The following is a 7592-nucleotide window of genomic DNA, read 5'->3' as shown; positions in this document are numbered from 1 at the left end:
ATTAATAGTATACTATTGCTGCTTTCATCCTGCTTATCTTTCTTACTTTCATCAGTTCATCTGTGTACATCAGTTGGACCATCTATTCCTTTGTCTCAAAATTGTTCCAGTATAATTAGGGCTGTTCCATTGAAACATACATGGGACCCAGGGATGGCACTTTTAAAAACGTATATGCCAGGATAGTTTGGTTTCAAAATTGCTTTTGTCCCAGGCTGTTTATTGAATAAAATCACTTCTATAGGTGATTGAAATAACTGGTTTAGTAGGTCTGTCTAAAAGTGCAAGCTAACTTAATCAAAAACTTCCGTTTTAGATATCCAGTCATCAGATTAGATCTTTACGTTTTTCACTCCGTGTTTGTTCCCATCAAGAGTAGGCCTATTTCCTTCAATCAGACAACAGACTATAAAACGTTGTCATTGGTCAGCTATAAATAGGCCAGGGAAAGCCTATCACGTGACCATGAATTTGCAGTTTTATGAATCACAAACAAAGTGAAATCTGTCTTTATTTTCTTAATCATTAGGAAAACTAGTAGATTTTTTTAATAAATCTGCTTATAAAATTAAAGTATAAATTCTGCAGCCACATTAATTTTTGAATCATGAGACTTGGTTTGCATCATTCGGATCCAATGCACGCTGTGAAAAGAACCAAATGTAGCTGTATTGTGACAGTAATGGCGGTGAAACATGTTTTCAACTGGGGAAGAAGTCGGTATTTGGTTGAGAAAGCAAACCCGAGAGAAATAATTGACAGCCTTAGAGGTAAGTTCTGTTCTTTTTTCAGCAAGCTAATCGAAAAGTGTTAAAAGACTAGTGAAATTCCATTTATTCAATCATTATGAACATTGTTGTCATAGACTTATCAAAAGCCATTGTAACATTACTTGTCTTCATCCAATTAACTCAAGATGATTGACACGCACAGAATCAGTGAGGGGCAGATTTTGTGTTAGTTACCATGTGTTAATTGATTGAAGGGGCAGAAATGAATGCTTGTGTGTAATGGAGTCTCCGTTGGAGATTTTAACTCCAGCATGTAATCAATCCAAGTCCCGTTCCAATAGATAATTCTGATATTTTGGAATATAACTTCACAAAATTTACTATTTAACAGTTATCAGTGGAAAAATCTGATTGATGCACTTTAAAGTTGGAATGGAAGAAGCGCAGAGCATAATACCATTGGTATTACTGATGTATGTTTATATGAAGTATCTTATGTGACACTTTAAATAAACTAGTTTCATAGATTCAGTTGCACTTTGTTTAATTACTGTGATGATTTAAAAGAAATCTTGGAACTATTGTAGTAAATGGCAATATATGGAAAGGAAGTTAAGTTATAGAACAAAAATTAGAAAATTATCTTGAAACCGATCATTATTCACCCAATCTTCCAGATATTTCTGCATAGAAATGATACTGTACATACCTAATTAAAATATAATTTTTGATAATCTAAGTCAAAATGTGCTGGGGGGGGGGGTTTCATTGATACTTCAGATTCTTAATAGGTAGCAGTTCTTATTTTCATTGGAGGTGGAGATACCCATGCAAGTATTTATTTAAAAAAAATGAAAAAATGATCTTTAAACCGATGAGTTGGTGAGTAATAAGATCAGAATGTATTGGGGGGGGTTTTCATTGATACTTTAGATTCTTAATAGGTAAGAGTTCTTATTTTCATTGGTGGTGGTCATAACCATGCAAGTATTTATTAACAATGTGTATGGTTGGGACTTTTATACAAGTAGATGATTATTACAACTTTCTGCTTAGTTTAATCCAGTCTTCTCATTTTTTCCAAAAAATGTAAGCACAATGATACCATAGTTGCAAGTTGAATTAAACATTGTCGACTTTATGTTTAGATTTTGCTTTGTGCATGTCAAGATGCTTAACATTTGGACAGTACACCATTTTTTGTTATGTTTAGCATCTCCAAAATATACATAGCTTATAACATAATTGCTGCTTTATATTCCATGCCTATTTTTTATTCACTTGAATAATTTACAGAATGAATGTACTAGTGGTAATTTTTGAGTTTACATGTGTTAGTTTAAATGTGAATCTTGTGTTGGCTTTGGATTAAACTTTGTTTTATTGAGGAATATCCTTTTTGTATGTACACATTGGGGGGGGGGGGAGGGTGATAAGACCAAGTAGTACATACACATCTATTAATGAAATCTTTATTAAAGTTACAATAAAACCTATTTGCCATTGCCAACAACAAAACAACTGATAGTATTTTCACACTTTCCAATTTGTTTGTAGCCCCTTACCAATTTTAAAAATGAAAAGCATCAAGATAAGAAGTTAGAAATAAGTGCAGGACATCATTTTCAATTGGCCAATGAGAGGTCAGTCAACCAATCAGTGTGCTGCAGTTGTATATTAAGCAGGTCTGATCATGGCCATATAAGGGAGAGAAGTGTCTTCCCTTTTAAAATACATATATAACTGATAATTAATTGTAAGCAACTTGATTAGCCCCTGTGCCCGTTTCTGATTTCTAGGATTGATGATGCATGGCCGTCAGAACTGTGTCATTTGCATCTAATATTTGCAATGTTCAGTTTTACATTTTTAGAAATAATGGACAAATAAAAATGTAGCTCCAAAATGTACAGAATTAGTGAGATTATCAAACACAGTGAATGATCAAATCTGTTGCTTGAAAACAGGGACATGGTCATGCAAATATGGAGACTGGGTTACTAAAAAAACTTTGATTCTAAATGCAAACACATTGACAGTGTTTGAAGGGGGGTACTAAGCAAATGTGTACATCTGCACTGGAGATGGGTTAGATAAAAGTACACCCTGCAAGGAGGGGTGGGGGTTAAATAAAATGACTGTTTTCAAATCTACAAAACGGACAGCACCTTATCCTCACCTGGAATAATAACTCCTATTAGGCCAGCAGTGATGATGAGACCAAATAGTTTTACTCATTTGTTTTTTTATATAATTATAGTCTGATAATACAAACCAGTTTGTTTGTACCCCCCTACCAATTTAAATAATGGAAACCTTTAATGTGATAAAAAGTGCAAGGAACTTAGTCAATTCATTGATTGATTTATAGTTCTAACCTGACTCTGAGTAGAGTGGCCCTAACACCATCATCGTATGAGCATTTCATGCTTAACGGAAGTTTTCAGTGCAATAGACGGACATGCTCAGATCCATTTCCAGTTTCTGGACAAGCCCATTTTCAGCAAAGGGGTGTATCAGGACTACACATGTACATCCATAAGTCGTCTACTTCCGATATTTACAATGTCGATTCAAGCAAAGGAAAACGACAACTACGCTTTTCATGTGGATTTAACACTTAGCAGTTTAATTTCTATGTTCATGTATGCAGAGGGATATAATTCCAAACTCTCAGTGTTATGTAATTTATGCAATTATTCGGCATTTGCTGAACAGGATGAGCTATGTCATTATGTTGTCTGATGGAAATAAACTAGACTATAGTGTATGCAATATGGCGCCATGTTAGTATGGAAAGTCTGTTAAGCATGAAATCGTACAGGGGATGCCATCATTAGTGCCTTTCTGGTCACAGTCAGGTTAGAAATTGTAAATCAATGATTCAATTGACTTAGTTCTGTGCACTTTTTATCACATTAAACGTTCTTGTTTTTGAAATTGATAGTGGGGTACAAACAAACAGGGATGCAGAGTCAGACTATAATGTTAAGATTAGAATGACTGCATGAAATTTTAATTATTTTTTTTAAACAAAATTAGTATACAGTTTATTTTATTTTAGATGGTACAAAATGTTACTGTCAGAAACTGAATAGGAATTTCGCACCATTTTTGACCATATAAATTTGATAATGGATAATCCCTTGCATATTTATTTAATCACTTGACATGTACTTGCACCAAGCTGTCATATCTCTGGCACACACATTCACACACACGCACACACTTGACCTCGAAAGCACTTTTACCCCACCCCCCATCCATGCCAACATGGCCAAGGCACTTTATTCCAATGCCCTGGTGCTCAATCACTAAGTAACCAAATAGTTTCAGCACTCGGCACTGAAATAGAAGAAATGGTTTCATTTAGATTTCTGGAAATTCTTATTTGTCAGTAGAGTGCGCTTCCCTTTGAAAGACTTTTTTAAAAGTTTCAAGATATAGCTGCTCCTTCTGTCATAACCTAGATGACATTTTATTGCTTTTTTCAGACAGAAATCCTAGAAAGTGTCAGTATTGTTACATCAAGCAGCATTGTGGTGGACCAATTGGTGACTTTATCACAAACCAACTTTGGGGGCCCCGAGTGGCCGAGTGGTCTAAAGCGCTCTCTGTTACGGATCACTGCCATCTCACCTCTGTCTGTGCCGGTCGAGTCTCAGATTCAGCCAGTGTGGGTATGTGAGAAAGCTTGCCAGTAACTTCACGTGGGTCAGTGGTTCTTTCCAGGGGTTTCCCCTGGTCCGCCATGTACAGCCTGTCGTGTGCTAAAGATGGTGTTAAACACCACAACAACAACAACAAACCCAACTTCTTTTCATGTTGACAACTAAAATACAAAAGCTGAATTTAAGGTTACTGAGGAAGAAATTGCCATCAATGATGCAAGCACTGCTCTTAAAAAAAGGCCACCAAATAGAGTTCAGTACTTAATGCGGAATGGAGTGATCCAGAAAGCAGCCAACAGGTACAAAGTCGAACAGTAGTTGTTTTATTTAAGTGATGTTACTAAATTGTACTAAATATTAAAAAAATTCTTTTGAAGGATTTCATGTTAAAAATTTTATGATAAAAATTGATATGTGTATGCATCTCAACAAAAGTCTGTATGGTATTACTCTGATTGCACTACCAGTCCAATTGGTGAGGGGGTTCTTGTTTATAATACAAAGGTGTTGACATAGTTTCCTTCAATAGCAGGTAGTTTTAAAAACCATTTAGCTTGTACATAGATATGTTATGTCACATGTAGATAAATCACAATCAAGAGTGTGTTATTTGTCATATATTTCAGTATCTTGTTCACTTCTGCTGAAATGTGGCGTCACATTTTGGTTTCACAATATGAAACATAGTTACAACACTAGTAACCATTACAGAGCACTGACTGATTATGTTCAGGATTTAAGTATGTGTGTCTTAGGGGTTATCTATAGTTCACATTTTTAATAGTGCTTTTCAGTTTTTTTCTTATTTTACAGGCATCTACCTCAGAGCCCAAGGCATTAAGATGTATGAAAAAGATTTCCAGAAAAATTTGCCAGTTTTAAAAAGATCTTACTTTTAATTTAGAAATAATGAATCCATTAAATTTGTCAAGATAAATTGTTTTTTCTGTTATCTTTGTTTCAGAGAGTTTAAATGACCAGAGTACATATTCCAAGATGAAATATTTATAGATGCTGTTTATTGATGTTTATGGAATTTCTGATTGAACATTATTGCAACTGTAATTCCAGCTTGTCAATTATCCAGAACATTCAGTTTTCTAAATCACATTTGCTGCCATGAGCCTGTTGCTACGATCTAGGTACGTGTACTTGTATTTGTGATCTGTAAGACGGCAAATGTGGATTTAGATCCAAGAGTTAGGGTCAACACTGCTTGTGTTAGTTTCATTTCAAAATGGAGTTGTCATGAACAAAATCTTTTGTTCAAAGTTTGTTGGTTAACCTTACTGGGTCTCAAATTGCAAGTGGTCATTCATATTCTTGACAAACTTGAAATTCTTAAGTGAAGTTTGGACAATTTATTGTCTTTATCCTGTTAAAGATTGGAACACAACATTTTAACAATGTTGTAAGAAATCATTTTGGTAATAGTTTTTTGAAATAAAGATGTTAAATTGAATGCCATTTTGAAGTATTGTTTAGACCACTTCCCAGCTATAAATAATAAGGCATACACAACCATGCATAATTTAGTAGAACAGATCAGTATATGGTGACCTTGTGTATCACAATTTTTATCTCCTACAAACAGGAATACAGAGTGATTGTAGAATACCATTTAATGCAGAGGAGTGACTGTCCATGCTAATAGCATTTCAGATGTACTAAATGTTGTGGAAAAAGACAAGAATAAAGTAGAATGTAGACATTGCAGCAATCCTGTATGCATGTCATGGTTTTGCAATAGACACCTAGGCATGTTATATACTCTTTACATAGCTCTGACAACTTTTATAAGCACCAGTCATCACTCAAATGTGCCAGTTTTAGACTATAAGCCAGAAAAGCAACTCCTTATCAAAGCCTGATATTGCAACCAAATTTCCATTTAATGTGCTGACCACAAATTTTAACTTGGTCTGACAGCCAGATTTAGGGTTGTATTTTATATTGAAACACTTCAGTTACCTGTAATCTGACAATGGACCCAGTCCTTGTACACTGTAATTAACATAAACATGATGACTCAACTGGAGCTGGTATGCAAGAGATAGTCCCACAGAAATGCACACTAGATTTATAACTATAATCTTGAATACACTGTTTACCAAAATAATACAAGTGCAATTTATAAACTTTAATTACAGTTACATTTATATACACATCAGGGTTTTCATCATTTTCTGGCATAAGGGTCCACACAGCACAGAATAATTTGATAAAAACAAGCTGTAAAGACCTTATTACAATTGTGGCTAAAAGTATTTTCTTTGTTAGAAGATTCAGGTTTAATTTTCATGGCCAAATTCATATATATATATATATATTCCAAAGGTTTTGCTATAATTTTCTTTTGTTACCAGGTTTAATTGGTTTTGAGTTTGTGTTGTCCATCAGAGAAATTAAAATCAATTATAATATTTGTATCACCTGATGTGTCAAAACCAGGTAAACCATGGCAGTTTAAATCCCAAAGGCATGATCAACACCTTTATTTAAAATCATCAGTTTAGAAATCTCAGGTTGCTGACTCCATGCAATTAAAGCTTGAAAAGAAAAATTGTTTGTATGAATAATTGAGTACAGTTCAGATTGACACACCTGACTTTCTTTATGAACTTTTGCATGTCATTCAAAAACATGAAAAAGAAATCTTGGGTTAATTATTTAAAAAAAAACTTGACTATCAACAGTTCTGATCCATCCAAATAAACAAATGACAAATTTTCTTGTCCTAAAGTTAGGGCTGTTCCTTTAAAACATAAATGGGACCCAGGGAAGGCACTTTTAAAGTGGGGTACTCACCCATTGATGCAATTTAGAAATTTCTTATTTTAATATGAATTCTGTGAAATCAAAATACCCTGTCATATATTTTTAAAAATATTGCCTTCCCTGGATAGCATGTATGTTTAAATGGAACAGCCCTTATTGAACACAGATGTTTCCACACAAAAGTGATTTTTATGATTCCCCATCTGGTACATGTACATTTATGCTGACACTTTCAGCAAATAATAAAACTTTGTGCTTTACAGGTTTATTTTTCATGATGATGTATTTTGAAGAAAGTTTCAAAATTAAATTACAAATTAAAAAATAAATATCTCTGAGTAATCATACCAGTATAAATTGTTTACTCCATGATGTATAACATTCATGACATAGACATCTACAAAAAAAAGAG

This window comes from Sinohyriopsis cumingii, chromosome 11, assembly GCF_028554795.1.
Source record: "Sinohyriopsis cumingii isolate HCF-2022 chromosome 11, ASM2855479v2, whole genome shotgun sequence".
Classification (NCBI taxonomy): Eukaryota; Metazoa; Mollusca; class Bivalvia; order Unionida; family Unionidae; genus Sinohyriopsis; species Sinohyriopsis cumingii.
Note: the sequence above shows the minus strand (reverse complement) of the source record.